This window comes from Cryptotermes secundus, unplaced genomic scaffold (assembly GCF_002891405.2).
Source record: "Cryptotermes secundus unplaced genomic scaffold, Csec_1.0 scaffold709, whole genome shotgun sequence".
NCBI classification, from domain to species: domain Eukaryota; kingdom Metazoa; phylum Arthropoda; class Insecta; order Blattodea; family Kalotermitidae; genus Cryptotermes; species Cryptotermes secundus.
The window spans coordinates 1,277,840-1,305,317 of NW_019738358.1; the positions used below are offsets into that span (position 1 = coordinate 1,277,840).

The following is a 27,478-nucleotide window of genomic DNA, read 5'->3' on the forward strand; positions in this document are numbered from 1 at the left end:
TGGCCATCATGTGTATTCTTACGTAGCTGTTACACTGCCTGTTAAAATTTAAAATCACCAGTCTTTCTAATTGTATAAACTGTTTGTTAACCTAACGCGTTAATTTTGATTTCTATTTAGCACTTTTTTAAAAATTTAATTCAAGTTAAAGTATCTATAAAATTTCTGTTCTTTTCCTTTTTCAAATATATATATAGAAAGACGTTTGTACGTTTTCCAGACTTGAGAGCGGTTGGAGATAAGAAAGTAGATCGTCAGTGTAAATATTGTGACATGACGCCTGAAAGTCGGAATATTGGAGCCAGAGCAGAATTCCATTTCTAGCCAACGGATTGCCAAACACATGTTTCGTAGAAATAGATAAACACAATATAACAGAGAACTGTAAGACATGATTTATAATCGGGTCGCTCCGAAGTTATGAAAGCTAGTTCATTCGTGAATTCAGTCAGAGTCACATGAAAGAAAATTTTGGTTCGAGGCCTTCGAAAGATATTCCGGAATTTGAGAGTTCAACTGTGCAGTGTTAAACAGCGGACAACGGAAGCTGAAGAAATGATCGATTCGTAAATCAGAACCAAGTCAGTCACGTGGAAGAGAAGACACTCGCAGTCCAGTAAGAAATGGAGCGAGTCTTAGGCTGTCATTGATTGTGAGCTGTTAGAATTGATTATAATTGTAATAGAAGTGTCAGTAAATCCAATCATCCAATCCAGAACCCGTCATTACTCGCCACGCAAACCCCTCCTGCGTGACAATCCATATAATTACGTGGATAAAGCATAAACAGATGTTTGTGTGAACCGAGGGGCGTCCTTGACTTAGGACGGGAGTCATGAGGAATCCTAACGGATCATGCGCACTGCTGAGTTGGCATTCTGGCGCGAGAGGATGGGCGGGCCGTCAGACGTGCGTGAGAGGAAGAGGCCGCGCCATAGCTCAAGCTGTTAGTCGCTGGATTCCCATCGCGGCGGCCAGGGTTCGATCCCGGGTCTGGTCAGGTGGAATTTGTGGTGGACAAAGTGGCGCTGGAGCAGGTTTTCTCCGAGTACCTCGGTTTCCCCTGCCAATCTTCATTCCACCAATTGCTCCACAATCACCCTCACCTATAATCTGGGGCCGGTACAATAGGCCAGAAGTGGCCGCAGTACACGGGACTTAGTCCCACCCCACTAGCAATAAGAAAAAATACCCCCTTAATACCTACAGACTACTTTCTTTCCATGTAAAAGTTCATAAGCTGCAGATTTCTGGTAAGTGGAACACCAAATGAAGCAATTATACACGGAGTACATAAGCAGATTAGAGCAATGTTTCGGTATTATGAACACTTCCTTATAATATTCACTGGAAAAATTTTAATGTGAACTAAAATCACATAAACTTAAGCCGTGATAGCACGAATTTACACCAAAGATACAGATGTGTTATATACAAAACCCTTTTTTACAAGTATGTGAAAGTTAGACCCACATTTCAGATATTTCTCTGTAAATTCAAACACTGTCTGACTTTTACACTTAACGCACCCTAAGAAGTAGAAATCAGGCTTCTTAGAATGTTTTAATGACTACTACAAAATTAGAACATGTCTATAAAGGAACGGTGAGATTATGCAGTCCTTATCAGTTTATCTGTTCCAACAAAATAAACCGTAGTACATATTAAGTACTCGTAGTTAATATGTACGTTTCCTTCAAATGACCGACCATTTCAACAGAAGGGTATTTCCTTTGACGTCTATTCAAGAAGTGACTAGTTCGAACGTGGGTTAGGGCACCAACTATCCTGGAAATTTTCCGTGTATTTTCTCAGTCCCTTCAAACATATTCTGGGAGAGGCTACTACTGCTTGCAGATCCTTCTAAATGATTATTCATTAAACCCAACCGAATATTCGACTCCATATTGTCTGAAATATTGAAAGAGTCATTACACAGGCTGTCCAAGTGGAAAGATTAATATTTTGGGAGGTCATAATATCGGCCATTCTAAGCAAATGTGTATGTGTACGTGTGTTCTATTCCGGAATTTTTCCGTGATAGAGCTATTTCACTGCACAGTACACTGTACAGACGAGCAGCACGCCATGTCCTCACACGAGGTGCAAAGTGCATTGATGTTGACGGTGGAATTTTCGAGAATGAATTTACACTAGGTAAACTGCATTAATTTTGTCACTTCAGCAATAAATACCCGTTTTAGAAACACCACGTAATATCTTTTCCTCATCAATAATTTCAGAACTGTAAATGAAATAGCTCTATTTCGGAAACCGTTCGCAATAGGACACAAGTACATATACACTTTTTGCTTAGAATGGTTGATACTATGACCCCCCCCCCAGAATATTGACATTTCCTCATGGGACATTCTGTATAAAGAAATAACTTCATTTCATTGCGCGCATTACTAACACAAGGATTAATTACCTTAGTTCTTATAGATATTGATGACAGTTAGTGCGTAAATCTGTTTAAATTTTAATAAATATTGAGGAATTAAATTAAATCTTTTTAGGCGATCAGCCATGCTAGCATGTTTGTGCACGAGGTTTCAGGGTTTTGTCTCTTTTCCCATTACCTAAGGTTGTGTATAAATAGAGCGATTGAAAAAGATACTCATCAAATCAATTCCTGATGATGGAAGAATTCTCCGAAACGTCGGAAAACAACTTCACATTGAAATGGCCGATCACACTAGAAGTCTTCACTGTATATTGTCGTAGTGGAAGTTTAAACCCTTATATTGACACACACGTAATTTGGAATTATTCACATTTTCATCTCCGGTCAAAACACCACACATTATTCAAATTTGAGGTTATCAGTTCTTTGTGATACGCTTTCTGTAACCTGTCATATTTCCTCACCAATACTAGGCCAACTAAGAGACTCTTAACGCACAAGGAAAAGAGTAGATTTATGTGAATGTTAACGCGTGTTAGTGGTCACAGTTCAGAATTGGGTATGCAAACCTGTCGGGCTCTATGCCTCTGCCTCTGATACTGCCCTGCGCTGCTTCGATAGAGGCTTCAACTGGTTCGTATGTAGGTCACGTATTCCTGCAGTTACACCTCTCAGCGCCTCACCACTTACCAGGTAATATTAAGCGAGCTTCACCGTGCGTGTATATATACAGATAGCTTTATTCTTCGTATCCCGGTGTCTACTCTAACGAATGACGTTGCAATAGGTCAAGGAGATTTTGAAGCATATGTGTTTAGCTTATGCACATATCTGTCTTGGTGGGAAGGGAGGGGAAAGTAGTAGAGGGGTGGATGAAGGCTGGAGAGAGTGATACAGTAATTTGAAAGCGAAGAGCGAGAGAAGTCCGTGCAATATGAGAAGGAACTTATGTAAACGTGGTTCATATTTGTTATAAATATGTCGTGATATATTGTAATATTGCTCATGAATATCCGTGTTGGATTTTTTTTCCTTGCCACTACAGCCCCAGTGGGCCTAGGCCTACCTCCATGAACTTCTCCGTTCACTTCGGTTTTTCTAGATCTTACATATTCGATAGGACTCCTTGGGCGGGTGATCAGCTCGTCACAAGGGCTCTACCGGTACACAAACACAGAAATAAACACACACACAAACTAAACATCCATGCCCTGAGTGGGATTCGAACCCACGATCCCGGTTTCCAAGCGAGCGAAGATAGTACATGCCTTAGACCGCTCGGCTACCGTGACCGGCGTGTTGGATATTTATCTATCTATATTTTTACACATATTGATAAGCAAGCCTTAATAATATATTTAGTTGTTATTGAATTATTTAAAGAATTCTTTCTTATTATAAGCAAGTAAAACCGCTCTTCCTTCAACTGAGATGTAATTCCTTTCCATGGCAATGTTAAAATATTGTGGCATATAGACCCTTTGCTAGGCAACGACCGCAAAATAAGCACCTGTACAACAGCCGTTGCTAGGGCAGTTACTTAGTAATTATCACATTGTCAAGAATGGATGAGCTATATCTCCACGCCACCATGTCTCCATGCCATAATGTTTAATTAAATAAGCATAGGTACAGCTTCATCTTGTTTTTAGGCAAATTCCATGATATTAAATTAAAATAGGCCACGGCCACTTCCTATCACATAATTTTCAATCAAAATTTAATTTAAAGACGTATAGTCTAAGTTGCTCACAGTGTCGTTAAATGAGGCGTAAACAAATGAAAAGAAATCTAGTAATTATATAGTCGTGACTCGATTACCGGAGTCTCGGTTTAAAAAAAAATCTATGCTATGTGAAAGTGAGGTCCCCATTCCGGTAGGAGCGTCCCCACGTTGCGTATCCTCCTCATTGCAACCCGCAATATACACGGAATACTTCGAAATTAAATGCTTTGCTTTAGAGACCAGGACATTCTTATTCATAAAGTGTTCCATGTGTCGGTCTGTAACTGAATAGCAAATGCTTCAGAGACCTACATATTAGCTTTCGGAGTGAAATCATAAACGCCGTGAAGAATACTATCTTCTTGGATGTGGCGTCCTGTAGCTCGACAATAGTTCTCCCATGTTTCGATGGAATGTACTGCTTCCATCTTCAGGGTTAAAGAATAAGCCAAGTAAGAAGCAAGCAGAGTGAGCTGCCCATGAAACACAGTTAGGTACAGAACTGAATAGGATGACAGCTCTGCTTACCACTTGTTTGGATTTATTCTTGACTCTGATGATGGAGGCAATAGGTTAACTTCTACCTGACTACATCTGGTCACATCATATAACATAGCACACATCACAGTTACCACTACAAGAACCTCAAATCCTTCACACGATAAAAGATCCTTAAACGTTTTGAGTTTTCAACGATGATAAGTGTAAAGATCATGCTTTCTGGGACGTGATGGGGTGTATTCTGATAGATATTTAGCAATATTCCTGAAGAATTTGCTTCCTTTATCTTCAGGGAAGAAAAATCTGTCCTGAATATGGCTGCAGTAAGTGTCTCCAATAGATTGGTATCGATGCACAAAAACGTAAACGTTGTAACATCCCAGGATACATATTATTGATGGTCATACCCTTCAAACCCTCAAATATCACATGCATAAGAATGTTTACATGCATATCTTTATGTGTTACCTTGTCTTTCATTGCTCCCAAACGCTCCATTTCATTTTGACTGCTGATTTACTATTTAATATCAATGCCAAAAATACCCACGCCCAAATGCTCGTGTCTATAACCACCGGCCGAAAGATGTTTCAGGCAGTTGTTCAGACGTAACACTCACAAATTTTGCTTCTCTCAATGCCCTATGTAAAGTAATGCAATAAGATATAATAATGCACAAATGTAACCACAGTAAGTGCAATGAAATATGTATTGCATGAACATGTTAGTCGTAAAATCCTAAAATATCAACGTTAGCAACGCCATCATATTGCGTTCTGCGGTTAGCGATCCCGGACAGGACCGGCAAGTGTCTCTCCCCGCGTCGTTAGTGCGAAATCCCAGCAAGACCATATCACCGTCAGGTTATTTCCTTGTGGAGCACTGAACAGTTTTTCTTGTTATCGGAGACAGAGTTTCGTGTGAGATAGGAACTGAATATTTAAATATCATTTACATACATTTCGGATTTTAACTGGGAGATTGATAAACAATTCTGAATTCACTGGCGATGACCTGCGTCTATTGTAAATTACAGTCCCATCCTCTCATCCGAGAGAATGTTACAAAGGACTGTAACAGCAAACGTTTGGTTGAAAAGAATACTGGTCGTGGGTCTCAAGGGGCGTGGTTCTAAGAAGAACTGATTTGAGGTAAAAAACAATCGTGAAGTAACTCTGACTCTGATAATTATGAATTCTGAATCATGCGTCGTTCTAAGTGTAAGAATATGTACTATTATACAACTCTTTGATAACATTAAAATGTCATCGCTTCACGTGGAAAACTTTCAAATAAACTTGAGTATCCCTGAAATATATGAGTGACAACAGTTTCGAAGGCCACCTGCTTCTTAACACGTCAGACATAAACAACTGAATGTGGCGTTAAGCTTTCTCTTCAGTGGCGTTTGAGGGGTGAATGAAATCTGCCGGTCAAACGGTAGTTATTTTATTTATCAGCAAAAATTCTGAACTAGAAGTACACTGTTTTCAGAGATAAACACGACCCTAACTCGCAAATACGCAGAGAAAGTCAGAACACAAGTGAAATGAGAAATTTCAAAATATCTGTGACAGTTGTTGATTCGTTGCTAATTGAATTTGTTGGAGTGAGTTGTAAGGTTCTTGCGACAGTCAGTATGAACAATACTGGGTTCCGGGATGATACGCTAGACTGCACGGTGTCATAACTAACAATCTAATAGTCAATATTGTAGCGTGTTTGTTAGGCAACGCGACAAGAAATTGTGTGGGTTCTCGAATTTGAACGGATATTTATTGGACAGTCACAACACTCTCGCACCGCTATTCTCGGTGAAGTGTCTTCTGCTCTAGCCGGATTAGAACTCTTCTGCTCTAGCCGAATGACAACACTTCTGCTCTAGCCGGATGAGAATGAGAACACTTCTGCTCTCGCCGAATGAGAACACTTCTGCTCTAGCCGGATGAGAACTATTCTGCTCTAGCCGGATTAGAACTCTTCTGCTAGAGCCGGATGAGAACACTTCTGCTCTAGCCGAATGAGAACACTTCTGCTCTAGCCGGATGAGAACTCTTCTGCTCTAGCCGGACGAGAACTCTTCTGCGGTAGCCGGATGAGAGCTCTTCTGCTCTAGACGGATGAGAACTCTGCTGATCTCTTGCCGAATAACAACTCTGCTGATCTCTGGCCGACGTTGTACTGTTATAACTTGCCCTCCGACTCAATAAGGAATACCTTGTCGAAGGGTTAATTCCATCCGCTGTTACGCAACGGAAGCGGGAATACGTGTCTGCCCCAACAATTCCTGGGTAACGGGGGAAACTCCACTGTTAGATTGCTAGCCGTTGTTTAGCAATGGATGCGTTCCGATTCCTAGCCGCTGTCGGAGGAACGTCGGTCGTTGCCTAGGAAATCAACCCTAATCTCGTAATCCATTCCGGCTTTCTCGCGGCACGCCACAATATGTTAGAGATTTAGCATTATTATTATTACGAGTCTTCCTCAGCTGGATATTCACAAATTTTCAAAAGTTTAATCTTTACTGTAAGGCAGAACGTTTGAACCCCCGTAAGAGATAGGCTAATCTGCAGGGAGTGGCGAGCCCTAGGTTCCACAGGCCCGGTGGGTAGCAGCTGGTAAAGGCCCCTTCCTAGGGTCACGTGGCGGACAGACAGGACTCGATAGCCATGGAAGGCAGGCCTTGCCGCAGCTCCGGCGGTTATTCGGGGCTATAGCGTCTGGTTCATAAAACTGAACACTCACCTCAGTCTAGCACCGAGGTTAAGAACGTAAGTGCTGTACAACACTCCTCATACTCCTCATAATGAGTATCGGGCGTTAAAGCAGCCGGGACGTGACACTGCCCTCTCACATCTACCTACAGTCGAGGCTGAAAATTTATAGAGCTGTATCAATCACCCTATTTTTCATTGGTATCGAGAGCTACTTCCTGGAAAGGTAAAGCGGGGTAAATGAATGAAAGTAATCACTCACTTCTGCCTAGTGACGAGGTTATGTATGAATGCACATAATTCTCCACGCTTCCCCGCATATATATTCGTGGAACGGTGCTTAATTAAGCACAGGCACAAATTTGCTTATGTGTTCATACCTGGTGTCGGACCATGAGAGTCACTGCCCTTGGCAACAGACACCGTCCAACATGTTAGTTCCGTAACGTGGAGTCTCGAACGCAGCTCGTCTTCTTCTTGTACTGGGGTATTATGCAGATTAATGCTTTTAATTAATTTATTCATTAATTTTATATCCTGTTGCTCCCTCTGGAGTACAGAGCCGGGATAACGCAGTTGCTATAGCGACTGGTTACGGGCTGGAATATCAAGGTGACGAAGTTCGAGTCTCGGTGGGAGCAAGAATTTTCACTTATCCATGTCGTCCAGACCGGCTCTGGGGCTCACCCAGCCTCCTATTCAATGGATACCAGGGGCTCTTTCCCCTAGGGTAAAGCGATATGGGTGTATAGCTGACCACTCACTTGGACGGAGATCAGCCCATAAACAAGACCGCTACATATGCAGGACAACACAAACACGTAAGAAAAGAGAACCGACGTGCATGCCCCGAATGGGATTCGAAATCATGACCCCAGTTTGATTTGTCTCATTCTGGTCCGTCACACTATTAATTGTACAAACGACACAGCACGCACGTAAACTACACGACTAACAATAAGAACATAAAATCAAGAGAAATAAACGACATTTCCCACCATCAAGGGGAAAACAACATGACCCAATGTTGGCTCACGATATTTTAACATCATAACTAATTTTTACATACAAAAGAAAATTTTGATACAACTTTAAATACATTTGGAGGCTACCGTATGAAAAAGTGAACATCATATCGCGTGCAATGGAAAATCCCAATCAAAATACCCAAGAAATACGCTTAAAAGGAACACCATCATAAGTAAATTTACGCATCAAGAAGCGTCATCGTGAATGCCTAAGACTAACATCACAACTAACTAAGATAATAACAGAATTTATATAGTGACTATTATTCATAGCTTAAGTGCATATTGTTAAAACATCTTATGTGACAGTGTTTCCTGCTCGTAGTGGCGCGCCTCTGAGGATGATTCCTTTGAATCGAAACATGTAAGGTGAAGGAGACTGAAGTGTTGTAAACTCGTATGTCACACTGGACTGAAAATTATCCGCTTTGTCATGACCCCAGTATTAGAGTGAGGGAAGACATACTTGCCTTAGACCAGTTTTTCTCAACTTTTGTCAGACCGCAGCCCTGTAAAACCTTTTATCTCTAAAACGAGGGCCCGTACCATGGCGCGGCCCGGAAGTTGAGAAACACTGCGTTAGACCGCACGGCCAATGTGATCAATATTTTTCTTTCTGAATGTTAAATTGGAATGTAATGTTTTGAGATCTTTCAGGATAGGGGCTAGGGGCGGGCTCTTGTGAAAAAGTTAATTTCCTCGTGTCACAAATCGTTGAGAATTTCTTGACCGGCTGAGGGAAAATCGGCTTCTGCGATGAGTTCTGCTTTGTAAGGTAATCGAGGAAGGAAGGCAGAGAAATTTGGAAAGTCGTGATGTAGCGTGGTGATCACTCTTTAGTGTGCAACTTCATTTAAAATTCCGGATAGAAATATCCGATTTCATTAGTAGTTATTTTGATCTTCAGTCAGTTTCTTTGTTTCTTCATACAGAGGATGTAGTCTACCGTTTGAGTTGTGTAAAATTATAAGCTTAGAAACTGGTACGAAATTCAGTGTGAAACTTATCGTACAGGATTAGGGACATTCACGTAAGACTGCGTCATCTTTCAGGCGGTTGGGCACTGACCTCTCAAAGCGCATCCTCAGATTCCGTTCTGACTGACTTCGTGTGAGAGTCCTGGAGAATGAAGCAATACTGGGACAGGTTCCTTCCAGGCGTTCTTCGGTTTTTCACTTTTTCGTGTGTTATATATAGTCTCTTTCCAAAAACAGAGATACCATGTATGCGACCAGAAGACTAGGAAAAAGGCGTAAGAAGATGCTGGATGACATTGAAGACAGAAGAGGATATTCTTATTTGAAGGAGAAAGCTCTAGATCGCATTAAGTGGAGGAACTCTTTTGGAAGAGACTGTGGACCTGTCGTATGACAGATTACTGATGAAAAATGAAAATAACGACGCTGACAATTTGCTGATTATACACGGTTCCATGGCGGGGTGATCAATAAGTCATAAATTTAAAAGTATTTTGACATATGGATCCATTGCTAAGTAACGGTTGCGTAAACAGGCGACAGTACAACAGCCGTTACTAGGGAACAGCACTGTGGACACGTTTCCCCACAAACGAGAGAACATGCTATAAAGAAATAGACTTATTTTTTTGGGTGGGAGGGTTCTTGCCGGGGCTATATAACGGAGAATACTAGTTCAGCATCTTTGATTCCTGTGTGGAGGCGGGGTCGAATACCTCCACCGTGACCCTGCGAGTCGTACGAGGCGACGAAAAGGGAAGTCTCAAATCTGAGACAGTAAAATATAGTCATGAGTCCCGCGGGACTCGGACTCGAGAATGACTGCGCTGGTGAGGGCCAGCAGCAATTGTAAACGGCAGACCCGTTCTCTCGCCAGAGATGATGTTATATAAGGACTATAACCGCAAGTGTTCCGTTGGAAAAAAAAAAATCTGGTTGTGGGTCTCAAAGGATTTGGCAGTAAAACGATTTAATTGGTAACCGCCAGTCCTAAAGTAATTCTGACTCTGACTCTGACTCTGACTGCAGTTATGAGAAGTGAGAAGCTGGCAGCTGAGGCCTGGTATTGTTCGGGAAACAAGAGAAAGGAGAACGTCCGATGTTGGAAGCCGCTACCAAGCAATGGCTAATGATAAGTGAGAAGAATTTATGTATGTTGTGGTTGCAGTTGTGTAACTCCGTGAGACTGTCATAGTTTCGCGTAGTTACAAGTCATTTAAAGAGTTCAACAAATTCAATTACCAATCCAAACCCCGACTGTAGACACTCAACCACATGACAGTATTTTCAAGGTAGTGGTTATGTCCTAACTGAGGTAGATTCCTGGCATTTTCCTGGAGGCACTGAGAGTAACTACGAAATATTTCAGGTCAGGGCAGCTGGTGTCCTGAGAGAGATTCGAAAAAGTTTCTTCCAAAAACAAGCTAAAAGCTATAATTCTAAACTAACTTATTTGTGATTTTCCTTGTAATTATAGTTGATTCCCTGACGTGTGCGATAACCCTGATCACGCAGCACATTATCACATTTTCCGTCTTTACGTTTGGAGTCTCTGTCCTAGCTCTTGGCTGGTTGTGGAGTAAGAAAGTTAAGGTTGTAGTAGGTATAAAGGAATGTAACTTTTATCATAAGGTGGAATGAATCTGCTGTAGAAGAGAGAGTTCATGCACCAGGAAAGAGAATTGGGCACGGTTACGTGGGCCTATATTGCTCCACATCTGCGGTGTTGCACCAACCGATGTTAACGGTGATTTGGAGAAGATGACTACAGTTATGAAACGCATTGCCGTTCAAATGATACCAAACACTATGGCAGAATAAAATTACTGTCTTAAGAGATTTAATGCCGAATGTTATGGTAAGTATACATCAACGTTTTGGAGAATCGCGCTGCCTCCTTTCACAGGATAAAGTGAGTTACATAGGAAAATACTGTAGTCTTCATTTCTTTATTGCTAGTGGGGTGGGACTAAGTCCCTTGTACTGTGGCCACTTCTGGCCTATTGTACCAGTCCCAGATGATAGGTGAGGGTGATTGTGGAGCAATTTGTGGAATGAAGATTGGCAGGGGAAACCGAAGTACTCGGAGAAAACCTGTCCCAGCGCCACTTTGTCCACCACAAATCACACTTGACCAGACCCGGGATAGAACCCGGGCCGCCGCGGTGGGAAGCCAGCAACTAAGCGCATGAGCTATGGCGTGGCCTCTGTAGGCTTCATAGTCACTGCCATTAGAAAACCGCGTAATTGAACTAATTTCTGTTCTGTTTGTCGCAAAGTTAGGAGTTTCACATTCTGGTGACAAGACGATTTTACGATTTGAAATAGCTTAGTCGGTATAGCGATGGACGACCAGGGTTCGATTTCCTGTAAGGGCAAGACATTTTTGTCTTCCCCACAGAGTTCAGACCTGGCACCCCAGTCTAATATCCAGTTGTTTCCCGGGGAATCCTTTCCTACGGGTAAAGCGGCCGGGGCGTGAATCTGACCAGTCCACCTAGTGCTAGGATCCAGACTAGTGGAGCTCTACCACACGTCTTCATGGTGTGGTACTTAATTAAGCACAGAGACAGTTTTACCTTTACATTACAGTTGATTTTATGTCAGAAAAATTCATATCCACTACGCTAAGGGTTGGACGAACTGGATGTCGAACTTCGATTCCCGACAGAAACAAGGTAACTTTTGCACGGCTAGAGTAGCTGAGGCATGGACTTGGCTACTCAAACAAAACAAACTCCGTGGCCTGTAGTCCTCAAGCGAACTATACCGACAGAGCGACCGCAGCTTGTCGGCGAAGTTAGTGTCAATTTTAGCGGATAGAAGTTGATGGCGTGGTCAGCGCAACTGATCCCCACGGTCGTTAATCTCAATTTTCTAGACCGGAGCCGCTATTTCCTTGAAATAGCTTCTCAGTTATCCTCACGAGGCTGAGTGGACCCCGTTCCAGACCCACTACTTCTCAGAAAAAGTACTTGGCCACTCATTCTCCTGTAGTATTACAGTTAAGGATGCGTGGAGTTATACTTCCAATGTCCCATACATCTTTATGGCCCTTTGCTTTATTAATCATATTGTCATCTTTATATTTTACTTCTATGATCTATGTTATTGGAGCATAATGCCAGGAGGTAATGATTTTTAATATACAAAAATCTGTCTTCTGGGACAAAACGCCTTGTAGTCTGTGAAAATCAATATAGAATTGAAGAAAGCAGTCTTCTGGGATTTGGCACCGTGTATATTCTTTATAACCAGCTCTGTGAGAACTTCAAACCCTGAAATTAATAATCTTATGAAGGAATTTTTCTCCTTTTCTGAAGTCTAAGGTACATTGCTGTGCTTACGGGGGCTTCTCTCTAGATCCTATCCTGGTGCTGACGAACATATGGGCACATGACCTGAATACAACTGTATTAATTAATTCTGAGCATTATTCAAACCTGTTCCATTTTTTGTTTTCCATGTATAATTAGCTGCTGACGAGCCTGAGCTACTTGTCAATAGTATCTAAAAAGTTGTCATTACGTAATATAAGTTAGTGTCGTGTTTTGGGCAAAAGTGATTTTAGTCCATAACATTTCACTACACCTCTCTCATACTCATTGAACTATCATTTGCTTCTAATGGGGCGTGCACTACAATTTACGAACCAGGTCCTTCGGCTTACAGGCACTACATCTACAATTTCCGTGAGCTGCTTTATCTGGGGTAAAGTAGCATGGGGCCGGTCACGGTAGCCGAGCGGTCTAAGGCATGCACTGTCTTCGCTCGCTTGGAAACCGGGATCCTGGGTTCGGATCTGTTTCCTGTGAGGTACGAATTGAATTCTTGTATATTATTCTTATACACTGCCGGTCACGGTAGCCGAGTGGTCTAAGGCATGCACTGTCTTCGCTCGCTCGGAAGCCGGGATCGTGGGTTCGGATCTGTTTCCTGTGAGGTACGAACTGAATTCTTATATATTATTCTTATACACTGCCGGTCACGGTAGCCGAGCGGTCTAAGGCATGTACTGTCTTCGCTCGCTCGGAAGCCGGGATCGTGGGTTCGGATCTGTTTCCTGTGAGGTACGAACTGAATTCTTATATATTATTCTTATACACTGCCGGTCACGGTAGCCGAGCGGTCTAAGGCATGTACTGTCTTCGCTCGCTTGGAAACCGGGATCGTGGGTTCGGATCTGTTTCCTGTGAGGTACGAACTGAATTCTTATATATTATTCTTATACACTGCCGGTCACGGTAGCCGAGCGGTCTAAGGCATGCACTGTCTTCGCTCGCTTGGAAACCGGGATCCTGGGTTCGGATCTGTTTCCTGTGAGGTACGAATTGAATTCTTGTATATTATTCTTATACACTGCCGGTCACGGTAGCCGAGCGGTCTAAGGCATGTACTGTCTTCGGTCGCTTGGAAGCCGGGATCGTGGGTTCGAATCCCACTCAGGGCATGGATGTTTGTGTGCGTTTTTCTGTGTTTGTCTACAGGTAGAGGCCTTGCGACGAGCTAATCACCCGCCCAAGGAGTCCTACCGAATGTGTAAGATCAAGAAAAACCGAAATGAACGGAGGTAGGCCTAGGCCCACTGGGGCTGTAGTGCCAAGGGGGGAAAAAAGTAGCAGGGGTGTGAAGCTGGTCATTCACATCCACCTTATGTTGAATTAAAGAAATGTGGAGCTCTACCTTCACTCCCGCATACGGCTTCATGGATTAGTACTTAGTTAATTAAACAGGGAATATTTCAACTTTTACCTTTCTAGATAGGTAACAGGTGCAAATTATGAACCTTGACAACATCAGCTGTTAAAATGTTGTAGCATGAAGATCCGTTGCTATGTAATGACTCTGTAAACAACGCCTGTTGCTAGACAACAGATAGGTAACACGCACCAATGGACCGAAAAGCGGTGTTCTTTACGCGGTACATGCAACAGCTACGTGACGCAACAATTGAAGTACTGTTGGAAGCGGTGTTTTCTGTGTAGTTCGCATTACAGTGCAGTGGAGTTGGGTTTTGAGTTAGTGAGTTAGAGGACTGCTGCGGTTCAGTCCTTGTGAGCTGTGGCTATTAGAAGCTGGTAGCTGAGGCACTAGGACAGTTCTGGAACCCAGAGTAAGGGAAACGTCCGCTGCTGGAAACCGTTACCAGACAACGACTGGTGAAGACACAGCAGACTGAGAAGACTTAGTACGTGCTGTAGTGAACTGAAGTGTGTGAATTAGCGATAGCGCTATAGTTACTTGTTGTTACGTTCTGTAAGTTTCCAATAAATACAATTACCAATTCCAAGCTCAGTCCATAGTCACTCCAACATGGGTCAATACGGAACGAACAGAATCACTGAACAAGAAAGAGAGAACAAATGGAAAAGGGTATGCAAATCCGAATGCAAGGCAGACGCATGAAGGAACATATTACATAACTACATAACTAAGGGACCGAGGAAAGAGGACAAATACTATTCTGCGATATTCATTGTGTTTGAATTAACGAAGCGTTCCGCCATAACATGATTTGTTTATGTTACTTATATGCCAGTCTCTTTAGTGTAATATAAGTACGCTTAGCAATGAGAATTACATAATATAATAATGGAAATGAATGAATGTTTTTCAAGAAAACCTTTTTCTGGGATGTGGCGCCGTGTAGATATTGTGTTGACCGACGTTTCGGAGGAACATATCGCTTCCATCTTCATAGCCGAAGAGTAAGCGGCCTCCGTAGTCTAGGGGTAACGTTCCCACCTCACGACTCAAGGTACGCGGGTTCAAACCCGGCGGAGGTCGTGGCATTTTTAAGGGCGGACAAATTCAGGGAACAAGTCCTCCCGGAGGGACTTTAAGCCGTGGGTCCCGTGTCGTAGCTTTACGGCACGTAAAAGAACCTCATATCTCCAAAGGAGGTCACTGAGCTAAATTAAGGACATTTCCCGCCCAACAGTAGTCTCTAACGCCTCTGGTAGATGGGGGAAGCATCGAGAGATACCGCTGAGCCAGTAGAGGCCGAACTCGCTGGCTGAGTCGGGACTGATGGCACGCACCAATACCGGTAGAGTATAGAGACTGGTAGAATATCACAGGGGGACGTACAATAGACCACTGGTCGCGGTGCATAGGAAAACCCACCCCCTCCAATAATAATAATAATAATAATAATAGCTGAAGAGTAAATCAAACAATGAATAGGAAGCAGGCAACAAGTCCGTGGTTCTTTCCTTTGTTTTAATTAGAAGCTAATAGCAGATTTTCTACACGTTTCTATTATTTATGTATTTATGCTTTGTTATATAAATTTGATGTGCGTTTTATTGAGCTGTAAAATGTTTCTGAAAATGTGAAGACAAATGTGGAAACAGTAAAAGAAACTTTTATTATGACCTGCATTACAATGAAATTACTGTAAATGAATTATTATTGTCACGTTCACATATCGTAAACCATCTTGCTGGTAAATTACGTGGTATGTCCTGTTTGAGTGATGGGCTATGTTCACGTTGTCACCGAGCTTGAGTTTCCCATACTCAAGTTGATTATGTAGTAACATCTACATCTCTTGTAAGCTTAAGTGATGGGGAAGTGATTGCGAAACTGTGGCTTGTTTACCCAAGTTCAAGAGAAATCGTAACTAGTTTCCAGCCCACAGCATTCGCATGTACGCTGAACCACGTAGCAACATTGTAAAATAACTAATAATGTCTTCATGTTTCTAAACTAGATCTTATATAGTTTTACAAGCTGCCATAACCTGTTTCATTGTGGAACAATTATGAAAGATCATGGATTAAATTTTATAATATCGATCGGCATGGGAAACATATAAATCCTCCTTTCGATATCTCGAATCGCAAGATGCATTCTGACATGTATACTCATGACAAAGTAACAGCTGTGTAAGCAGGCCACAGGACAACAGCCGTTGCTACGGAATAGCTCTGTAGACATGTTTTTTCCCGGCAACCAAGGAACACGCAATTATGGAGGAGACGTTTTCTGTGCTGGCCGTGCCGAGACGATATTCATTCAGCAGCAATCTGTCAAGACAACAGGTGCACAGTCTCTTCCAAAACAGTTCCTCCACTTAATGCGATCTAGAGCTTTCTCCTTCAAATGAGAATATCCTCTTCTGTCCCCAAGGTCATCCAGCATCTTCTTACGTCTTCTTCCTCGTCTTGTGGTCACTTCTATCCGCCCCACTAGCTTTCCTTCAATAATAATTTGGGACGAAAACTATTCATAATAGAAGAACCCAACCACTCTTTGGATAGGATATAACACGAGGACTATGACTGCAAAGGTTTAGTTGCAGAAAAAGAAAATCTTTGGTCTTGAAACTCAAGGAGCTTGGTGCCACGAAGAACTTATTCCTTTACTCTGTCAAAGATGACATTTTGGTTATTTTATAATATAAATTTGTTGAAGGATGTATATTTACATTTTTGATGAAACGTAATATGACAAGTACTATATGTATATCTCTTATATAACCTAATATTTCAAAGATGTATGTGTACGCCTCTGACCTAACATAATGTTAGAAAGAGAGTGTTCGTTTATCTCTATTCTAACCTCATATACCAAGGCACTTAACAGCATATACCAAAAGAGTCTTCTGGGATGTATTGCCAAGTAATGCGGTACATGTTCATCGATGTTTCGGAGGAACACCGCTGAACTCATACAAGACTCTACTGTTTTACACCATGGAACACAGTACTCTTCATAATCGTCGTTGTATATATATAGGTATATAACCTCAACCAGTATATAAATGAACGTGTATATACGTTCGTACCGTAACCTAGCCCAACCTAATATGTCGAAGGACGTATATTCACGTCTGTAGCAACGAAAAAGTCAAGAAGAATGCAAATTTAATCTTTATAAATTAAGACTGAGGCGGGTTCGAATACCTCCACCGCAACCCTGCGAGTCGTAGGAGGCGACGAAAATGGAACCCAGTGCCTAGGGGTATAACTGGTCCACCCTGTTCAGGGGGATATAAATACGGGGACCTGGCCCTCCAGGTTGGGGGAGTCTAGAATATGAGATAGTAAAATAAGGTCATTAGTCCCGCGGGAGTCAGCCCCGAAAATGCGCTGGCGAGGACCAGCAGTAACTATAAACTACAGACCCATCCTCTCGTTAGAGGGTATGTTACATAAGGGCTATGAAAGCAAGTATTTAGTTGAAAAAATGCTGATCGTGAGTCTCATGGGGCTTGGAACCAAGAAGAACTGATTGGCAGTAAACCGCCAGTCATAAAACTCTGACTCCTACTTTGATTTTATGTAGCACGCCCCTTTACAGAAGCCAGTAGTGAGTGAGGTACTTAGGATATTCATCACTTTTAGGAAGCCTAAAGGTTCGTTACACCGGTCATGGTAGCCGAGCGATCTAAGGCATGTACTGTCTTCGCTCGCTTGGAAACCGGGATCGTGTGTTCGAATCCCACTCAGGGAATGGATGTTTAGTTTATGTGTGTGCGTTTTTCTGCGTTTGTGTTCAGGTAGATGCCTTTCGACGAGCTGATCACCCGCCAAGGAGTCCTACCGAATGTGTAAGATCTAGAAAAACCGAAGTGAACCGAGAAATTCATGGAGGTAGGCCTAGGCCCATTGGGGCTGTAGTGCCAAGGGGGAAAAAAGGTTCGTTACTGGGTACGAAAATATCACTTACTGGTCCTATGCTGAGCCAAATGAGCCCAGTCCAGACCTTTACGTCTTGTATCTTTGAAATATATTGTACCATCCTTTCATATACACGACCGGGGTTCTATTCCCAGGGGAGTCAAGGAATTGTTCTCTACTCCACAGCTTCAAGATCGACACTGTTGCCCAACCAGCCTCCTATTCAGTGGGTTCCCCGGGGTTAAAACTGACCGCTAACCTCCATCTAGTGCTGAGGTCAAGAATGGTGGAGCTATACCTCCACTCCCCATATTCCAGGCGTACTGCTCAATTGAGCAGAAGGACAACTTGTCCTTATCTGTACTTCAGCAGCGGCTGCTGACTCAGTCTGCAGACTAGATACGTCTTCTAATTTCAGTATGAAGGAAGCAGATTCTTCTGAAATTTTTGTAACAATATACCAGACCATACGACTTCACGTTCTTCATAGTTACCGCCGTGAGAGCCGCAGATCATGCAGCTTTCAATGTCTGTCAGTTGCCCCCTCTAGACGTCCACGGCGGCCTTTCGCAGTAAACCATTATCTGCAGGACTGATAACAGTGGCGGATTTCGTAAGGAATTAATTCCGAATACTGGGAATAACAAATTTGAATAGATACTACACATTTCAATTGTTTTTAAGTTTCAAATGGCTATTTTGCTGTTATGGGACCTATGTGCTTGCCTATGCATGCCTCAGAAGAATTCTCACGGTCCACTTCCTCTCCCTACAACCTGGTTTCCGCACTTACCTGTCTGGGTACTTTCTTTTGCAGTACAAATATTTTGTGCCCTGAGAGGACGGAAACTCTTCTTGCTAACAGTCTTAATTGACAACGCAAAGTGTTTTCTAATGAAGTACGTTGTCACATTTCCGCCTTGCGTTCGCTCACTTCCGTTGCTAGCTTTTTGTTGACATCGACAAATAGAAACGCACTTTAAGAATGCGCGCATGCAATTTCCGTAGTCCCACGATACCTATCGAAGCACGTATCGAGACACAGGGCCAGTGTGAGGATAACTCAACCCCAGGAAACCGATTAAAAGTTATTAAAACGAAATTTCCGGACACTATGAAGGAAATTGCCATTGATGTCGTAATTCTTCAAAACACTCTTATTACGAAAAGTGAATTTCTTCTGGGATGAAACACGGTGTAGTTCGGCGAGATTCTGACGTTAAGAACAAATATACGGCCTCCATCTTCAGGGTCTAATTATAAGTGTGTTTCTCCTGGTTTCTTGCTTGTCGTAATTATGACCCTAAAGATGGAGGTGATATGTTCTTCCGAAACAGAGGACTGTTTCCAAAATAAACGACGTTTCAACCTGGAAAAGCATACTTTTCTTATTCAACGCCGCGAGAAATCCAAATGTAACATAATTTTGGTTATAGTGTTTGATAGCAGGTTTAGATCAACATTTCTCAACAGCTGACCCGCTTGAAGGTCTGTTGGATGGCACGTGACGTCTCGAAAATAGAATTTTAATCCATAATTATTGTAATACTAAACATTATATAATTTTAAAAATAAATTTCTTGGAAGGCGAGAACATTTATTTATGGTACGGTGAGACAAACCAACCGGTTTGACGCAAGATGTGAAAGGTTAAGAACAGCTGATTTGAATTACTGGCAGTTGATGGCCACAGCAATATAAATTAAAGTTTATCTTAACAAAAGGAAAAAGGGGAAGAAATTTGTGATAGTTGTCGCCCATAAAATATGTCCCCAGTGCTGTGTCGACCGGCATGTCCAGGCCTGTCTCAGCCTGTTCAGGCCATGGTACCCCTAATACTTATTCGGCGTATTCAGTATTTAATATTAATCTCTCAAAGTGGCTACATATTTCCAGAACTATATTTTCTGGGACATTAGCACTATATACTCCGTCCAAATTCAACCTATATTTCGGAGTAGCCCTGAAGATGGATGTGACATGTATCCTGCTATCTTGCTTGCCTCACATTTCAACACTGAATATAAGGACATTATCCACAAAAGCTTTTCAATCGGAGCTTTCAGCGGGTCACCCGGGTTTGTATCCTAGACGACAGAAGTCACCATAACCACCGCTGTGAAAAATTCAGAACTTGCGTACATCTATATAAGTATCATTTGAAGATGAATCATAATACGTCTACTAATTATGAGGGCACGCGGTAGCGTAGTTGGTTGAGGCACTATGCTACAAGCCGGAAGGCCGTGGATTCAAGTCCCGATGAGGTCATAAAATTTTTCAATTGACTTAATCCTTCCAGCCGCACTATGGCCCTGGGGTCGACTCAGCCTATGACAGAAATGAGTACCAGGAATCTTCCTGGGAGTAAAGGGCGGCCTGTGTGTAAGGCTGACAACTTTAGTGACATCTGTGGGCCGTTTGTCTAGATAATGTGGGCACCTCGACATCTCCCTATCCTATGGGCCTCCACGGCCTGTTTCAGGGATACTTTTACCATTTCGTTTTTTAGGTATATTTTAAAATAGTCTCACAATAGAGAGTGAGAAGTGTGAAGGAAGGAAGGAAGGAAGCAAGGCGTATATCATCCAGCAAGTGCTTTTAGAGATATTTTCAGGGACGTGATGCATGTCTTTCAATTCTCGACCGCTGTGTATTTTAAACTATCGTGATGGTATTCTGTCATCCGGTATATTGTTACGTCGCCATTAGAAACTTAATAAATTCTGTTTTGAATATACAGTGGGAACCAGTTTTGCCGCTTCGGATATCTCGTTGAGAATACAAAACTTTTTTCCCGTGATGTCCATTCAAGATATGTTGCACCTTAAAAATGTTATGTGAGTGAATGTTTGATGGCCAGTCACGTGGTCAGGTGTGTTAGTGCGAGAATATTTGTCGCCTTTCACCAGATGCTGCACACAGAGAAATCTCTCTCAAGGTCAGACGATATGTTTTTCGTTCAGGAGTTCACCCACACAGAGCTGGTCCTTGTTTTCTGTCGGGGAAAGGGAAAGTGAAGTTTGTAGACACGGCGTATATTGACAAATTCTACAAGTAGCGGTCTTTGCCTTAAATCAATACAGTAGAGCTTCTGGGAACTGTGAACCAGTAACTCGTTTTGTTTTGATACACGGAAACATATTGTCCCTTATTAAATAATTTTCCTGGGGAGTAAAACGCGGCCGGCGCGTAAGGGTGACAACATTACCGCCGTCTTTGAGCTGATTGTCTAGCAAATGTGCGAGTCTCAACGTCTCACAACCCTATGGTCCTTCACGGCCTGTTACAGGGATAGCTTCACTTTTTTACTTTATTTGTTGACTGGCGACTTAATCATTTAAGGTTCACCTGGAAATTTTAGAAAATAATAATACTTTACGGTTTCCACATATCTATCTATGTCTCTACAGTCCTGTGTTGGACCTTGGTACCTTTTTCTGTTTCTTAATCTTATACACAATCTGTAGGACCCATTAGACAGGGGATCAGCTCGTCGTAAAGCCGCTAACAACACTCAGAACAGCACAAACAGAATAAAAGCAGACATCCATGACTATAGTTGGATTCGAACCCACGATCCCAGAATTCAAGCGAGCGAAGGCCGTTCATACCTTAGACCACGAGGCCACTGTGATCGGCGGCGCTCCAGTATTACAAAAAGAAATATAGTCCTTCAGAAGTACTTCGGAATCGCTTATCACTGAATACTGTGGCATGCCGCCAGAATACCGGAACGATTGAGGAGATCAGGGTTGATTTCCTAGGCAAGGAGCAACGTTCCCACTACAGCCCCTAGGAATCAGAACTCATCCATTGCTACACAGCAGCTAGCAATATCCAAGCAGCCAGTTGTTCGCTGCGTAACAACGGGCAAAATTAACCCTTCAACAAGGTATTCTCAATTCAGTCCCAGGGCAAGTTATAACTGTCCAACGTCGGCCACAGACCAGCAGAGAGAACCCCGTGTGGAGGTGGGGTCGAATACCTCCACCCTGAGAGTCGTAGGAGGCGACGAAAAGGGAAGTGTCAAATTTGAGACAGTAACCGTGAAAGACTGCGCTGGCAAGGGCCAGCTGCATATATATAAGACAGATCCGTCTTTTCGTCAGAGAGGACTCCCCACCGGAACATGACCGTAACTGTCAAACGGTAATAATTAATAACTGATCATGAGCTCCAGATGGGGCTCGACACCAAGACTTATTGATTGACTGACTGACTGACCGACCTTCAGTCGCAGTGTTACTTTGACTTTGACTCTGAGATCAGCAGAGTTATTCGGCAAGAGAACAGAAGAGTTCTCATCCGTCTAGAGTAGAAGAGTTCTCCTCCGGCTAGAGCAGGAGAGTTCTCATCCGGCTAGAGCAGGAGAGTTCTCATCCGGCTAGAGCAGGAGAGTTCTCCTCCCGCTAGAGCAGAAGAGTTCTCCTCCCGCTAGAGCAGAAGAGTTCGCATCCGGCTAGAGCAGGAGAGTTCTCATCCGGTTAGAGCAGGAGAGTTCTCATCCGGCTAGAGCAGGAGAGTTCTCACCCGGCTAGAGCAGAAGAGTTCTCATCCGTCTAGACCAGAAGAGTTCTCATCTGGCTAGAGCAGAAGACACTTCACCGAGAATAGCGGTGCGAGAATGCTGTAACATTGGAGAAGAAACGTCTAAAGAGCGTTAGAAGCGAGTAACTGTCAGTGTGAGTGTAAAAGTGACTGTTCAATAAATATCCGTTCAAATCCGAGAACCCACACAGTTTCTTGTCGCGTTGCTTAGCAAACACTCGACAATATGCACGCTGTGTAATGTTATTCTGGAAAGGTGGAGACTGCAGTTCCGACCGAAGCGCAGATACCTCTCACTGACGTGTATTACTTTCATCTTCAACCCATGCTAACTACTACTAACGAGCTATATCCATGCGTGTCACACACACAGTCACGAACCTGAATCTGTTACAGTACATTTACAGATCGTGTTTGAAAGTAATATTTCAATTATGAAAGAAAAGGTATGTATGCCTTTAGACTGCATTTAATTGGTCCGGCTTTAACGGACTAATTGTTAACGCCACCTTAAAGAGACTTATTGCTCAAGTAGTCGAGAAATATCCTAGATTTAGGCCTTTAAAGCCCACTAGTCAGTATATGTACCACAGGTTTTAACGCGTGTTCCATATGATTCTCACAATACAGAGTTACTACAAATGATTCATTCCATTTCAACACATTATATTTCCCAAATTAGTATACATACAAAATGGTTCCTATCAGAAAATAATCGCAAATTCACTAAGTTTACATCATGATACGCTATTTGGCAGCATTAGTACAGTGCCTCACAAAATGGCGACGAAGCTGGAAAAGAGTTTCTGTGTGTTGGAATATGCGAGATGTTCGTCTGTTATTGCAGTGCAGCGTGCATTCAGAGCAGAGCACAGAAAAGAACAGCCATGTAAACAGAGGATTCTGCGGTGGTATGAGCAGTTTAAGGATACTGTTTGTCTGTGTAATACTGTGGAAAATATAGTGTTTTGAAATGGAATGAATCATTTGTAGTAACTCTGTACTGTTCAAATGGGATTTGTGGTGGACAAAGTAGTGCTGGGGCAGGTTTTCTCCAAGTACTTCGGTTTCCCCTCTCAATCTTCATTCAACCAATTGCTCCACAATCACCCTCGCCTATCATCTGGGGCTGGTACAATAGGCCATAAGTGGCCGCAGTACAAGGGACTTAGTCCCACCCCACTAGCAGTAAAAAAAACTCTGTATATAGCAATTGTTTCCTTAACAGCATTAACCTGTTGTTCTTTGTAGCGGAGATGTAACTTGTTTCCTGTGAGGTACGAACCGACCCTTTCTATGTTATGTAGAAGGAATTCGACATTTAAAGGGTCAATGGTAACCTGCAGTAACTGAAGTTATGCAATTACAGGGAATAATATTCATATTATACGAAACCCGAGGCTACTGCTTGAGCTAATAATGCACGTTATAATGGCAATGAGTGGGGACGGGACTCGTTGATAAGCTTCTCAGTCATGTAGCAGCTCGCCACAGTCGCGTCACGTACCACCAGAACGGCACTTTCACGTGTGTCCGCTCCAATGCATACGAAGGCGTGTATGTAGCATGATTGACAAGGAATGTACCGGCAATAGGCGTTGTGTGAAGGCATTATAGGAAAGAGGAAAACTTGCCCGTTTTGGTTGGTTCGTAGGCAGCGCTGTAGTACCAAAATTGAAAAGTTGCTGGACGGTGTAACAAACAGTTATATGCTTGAAAGAAATGGGCATCAATATATTAGGCGGTTCTTGTTTCAGAAGTAGAACGTAACCAACACATATATTTGGTCACTGCAAGGAGATAGTGGTTTCACCTTAGAGAGACAGAGGAAATTAAATAAAATTCAGTTTCTTTATGCTGTATTTGAGGTTCCCGTGGAGGTGTTTCGACCGCCTCTGTGATCTAGTGGCCAGAGGTCTTGGTTAGGGATCCAGAGGTCCGGATTCGATTCCCTTCGCTACCAGATTTTCTAAGAAGTAGTGGGCCTGGAACGGGGTCCATTCGGCATAGTGAGGATAATTGAGGAGATATTTCAAGTAAATAGCGGCTCCGGTCTAGAAATACCGAAATTAACGGCCGTGGGGATTCGTTGCGACACCCTCTATCCGCTGAAGTTGGTACTAACTTCTCCGACAAGCGGCGGTTCCTCGATCTATCGGTATAGTTCTCTTGCGGACTAAAATCACGGAGTTGTTTTTTTGTGAAGGTGATTTCGGGGTTGTAACGTCGTGTATTTTATTACCTGTAATTTCAAGGACGAAGAGTACAAAGCAAGAAACTGGTTGAAGAAAGCGATAAACAAACAAACAAGAGTCAAACAAGAGTACTCATATCATGCAATATTATTGCGGTTTCATTGTATAGAGGAATACAACCTACATTGAATAATACAATCAGGCAGACAGCAGAGCATGTAAAATAGTTCGTTCCGCCAGCAAAACCCGTGGGCCGTGTAGCTGCATCAAAACCGCAGACGTCTGACCGAAGTGACGCAATGATGAACTTCCAAATGTGCACTTGTTAGCCCACTTCCCTTATTTTGAAAAAGAATAAAAGCCTGGGTTTATTTCTGGTTTCTCTCAAACCCTGCAGGGTGGGACCAGGTTAGTACTTCAGATGAAGCCACCCTCAGTAACTTGGATCCTTCAGCCTCAAACGATTGCATGAAAGTGAATAATGTATTGAAAAAGACGGAGAAGTGGCGGGGTGGGGTGGGGTTGTTGAGCAATAGCCCGGCTTTTAGCTGAGAGGATTAATGAGATCTATGAAGAACTGCAGTGACAATAATCTTTCCGTGAGCTGAAATGCATCTTCTTACTGGGCATGTGTTAGCCGTTACACGTTTAAACCACAATGTCAAATGTAAAGGTACAGTTGTTCCTGTTCTTAACTAATTAAGCACCACGGCATAACGACGTATGGGGGGAGTGGAAGTGTAGCTCACTAGTTCTCAACCTTTGTGATATCGTGGCCCGGTAAATTATTTTTTCTTATATATAAGACGAGGGCCCGGCGGTATAGCTCCACCGTTTCTGACCTTGACATTAGAAGGAGGTGAGGGGTCAGAATCTCCACCAAGCCCCTTTACCTCCGAGAAAATTTCCAGCTCCCCAATTGATAGGCTGGGTGGGCCCCAGAGACCGTCTGGAAGTTATGGAGAAGAGAATAGTTCTTGCCCTTGCTGGTAATCAAATCCTAACCGTCCAGCTGATAGGCCGTAGGTATACCGACTGAACAATGCCGGCTTCACAGTACAACTGTATCTTCTATTAACTTTAACACTGAAAGAAAAAACAGAACTTTTCTCACAGACCACATTTATACAAATGTAAACAGTGAATGTTTCCCTGAATAGTGTTAATCGACTTATTATAGTGGAGAGCCAGTGTGCTTTCTGTAACATTCGAACTGAATGCTTAGAACTCTTAGATTAATTTCTAGGTTCAAATTCCTTGGGGATATAAATAGGGGAACCTTGCCCTCCAGGTGGGGGGAGTCTTGAATCTGAGGCAGTAAAATATGGTCATGAGTCCCGCGGGACTCAGATATAAGAATGACTGCGCTGTCGAGGACCATCAGCAATTGTAAACGATTGACCCATCTCATCAGAGAGGATGTTACATGAAGATTATAACCGCAAGTGTTCAGTTGAAAAAAAATACTGGTCGTGATTCTCAAGGGTCTTGTCACCAAGACAAAGTGATTGGCTTTAAACTGCCAGCCATAAAGAAAATCTGATTCTAAGTTCAAAGGTTGAAGTAGGAGAGAGAGTTGAAGTGATAATTTGTGTATGAGAACTTCTTCTAACTGGGCTATGGTCCGGATAACAGAGAAATTTTAGTTCGATTACCGACAGAGGCTGACAGCATCCAGACCGACACTGAAGCCAACCCAAATTTCTATCCAGATGTTACCCGGCTCTTCGCTCTTGGGGGTAAAGCAGCCGGAGCGTAAAGCTGACCACTGATCTATATCTAGTGCCGTAGATAAGAATGTGTGGAACCATGCGTCCACTCTGCCTTACATCTTCATACATAGTGCTCAATTGTAGGGATAATTTTAACTTCACCTTGGATTAGAGTGAACGTTAGCTTCCAAACACGCAAAGTCAAGTGAGTAATTTGTAAGGAGTCCGAGAGGAACCGACCTTGAGCTCCTTTGAATATTAGCTCCTCCTAAACGTCACTAATTGGATGTGAAAACTGAGTCATTACTGTAATTTTGTGAATGTCAAGTTAGGCAAGCGGAATGTAGTTCAGAATCTGCAATAAGAAAGAAGGACATTCACTTTTAACACCTGGATACATGTCTGATTGAGGGCATTTAGTTTTGTCCAATTGCTTTGGTCTCGTTACCGACAAGGTCGAATACATGTCACAAGAACATGCAGCATAGCGTCTTACATACTGTAGACCCTTATTTCTACATGTCAATGTTTTGTAATCGTTTACAGTCAAGGATGGCTGGGTTTTGCTACGGTTATCAACCTCGGCCTCTGAGGAGTTCAGTGGGAATAGGACACCATTGCTTCAGGTCTGAACGACTACGACACGTAATTCGTTTGGTCTGTCTGCTTAGTTGATAGCATAATTCTAATGCTCCTAATCTGCGTTCGGAAAGTGCCTGGTTAGAATCGTGGATCTCCTGACTGAGGGTCGTCATTATTTTCCTCATTCCTTCCAAGGTTATTCTACTTTACCCGTTTCTCTTATATCTTAGGGTGTGGAGGTTATCTTTCTTTTAATTTGATCATTTTACAGACGGTAGAACCCCTCGGACGGGTGATCTGTCAATCGCAAGGCCTCTATCTAAACACAGGACAATACAAACACAGAATAAACACATACACATACAAAACATTTGTCTTGTGCGGAATTCGAATACAAGATCCCGGCTTCCCGAGCGAGCGAAGACGGTACATGCCTTAGACCGCTGGGCTACCGTGAC

The 27,478-nt window shown here is 42.7% G+C and overlaps 1 protein-coding gene across 3 annotated transcripts in view; it reads right to left on the minus strand.

Moving 5' to 3' along the window:
* LOC111870878 overlaps positions 1-27,478 on the minus strand; it is a 50,979-nt gene that overhangs the window by 18,024 nt on the left and 5,477 nt on the right. The window contains exon 1 of one of the 3 annotated variants that reach the window (XM_033754032.1): positions 3,098-3,163. The exons of 1 other annotated variant lie outside the window; for it this stretch is intronic. The gene's annotated coding sequence lies outside the window, so the exon portion shown is untranslated. One more of the 3 variants, XM_023863490.2, reaches the window with a different exon arrangement.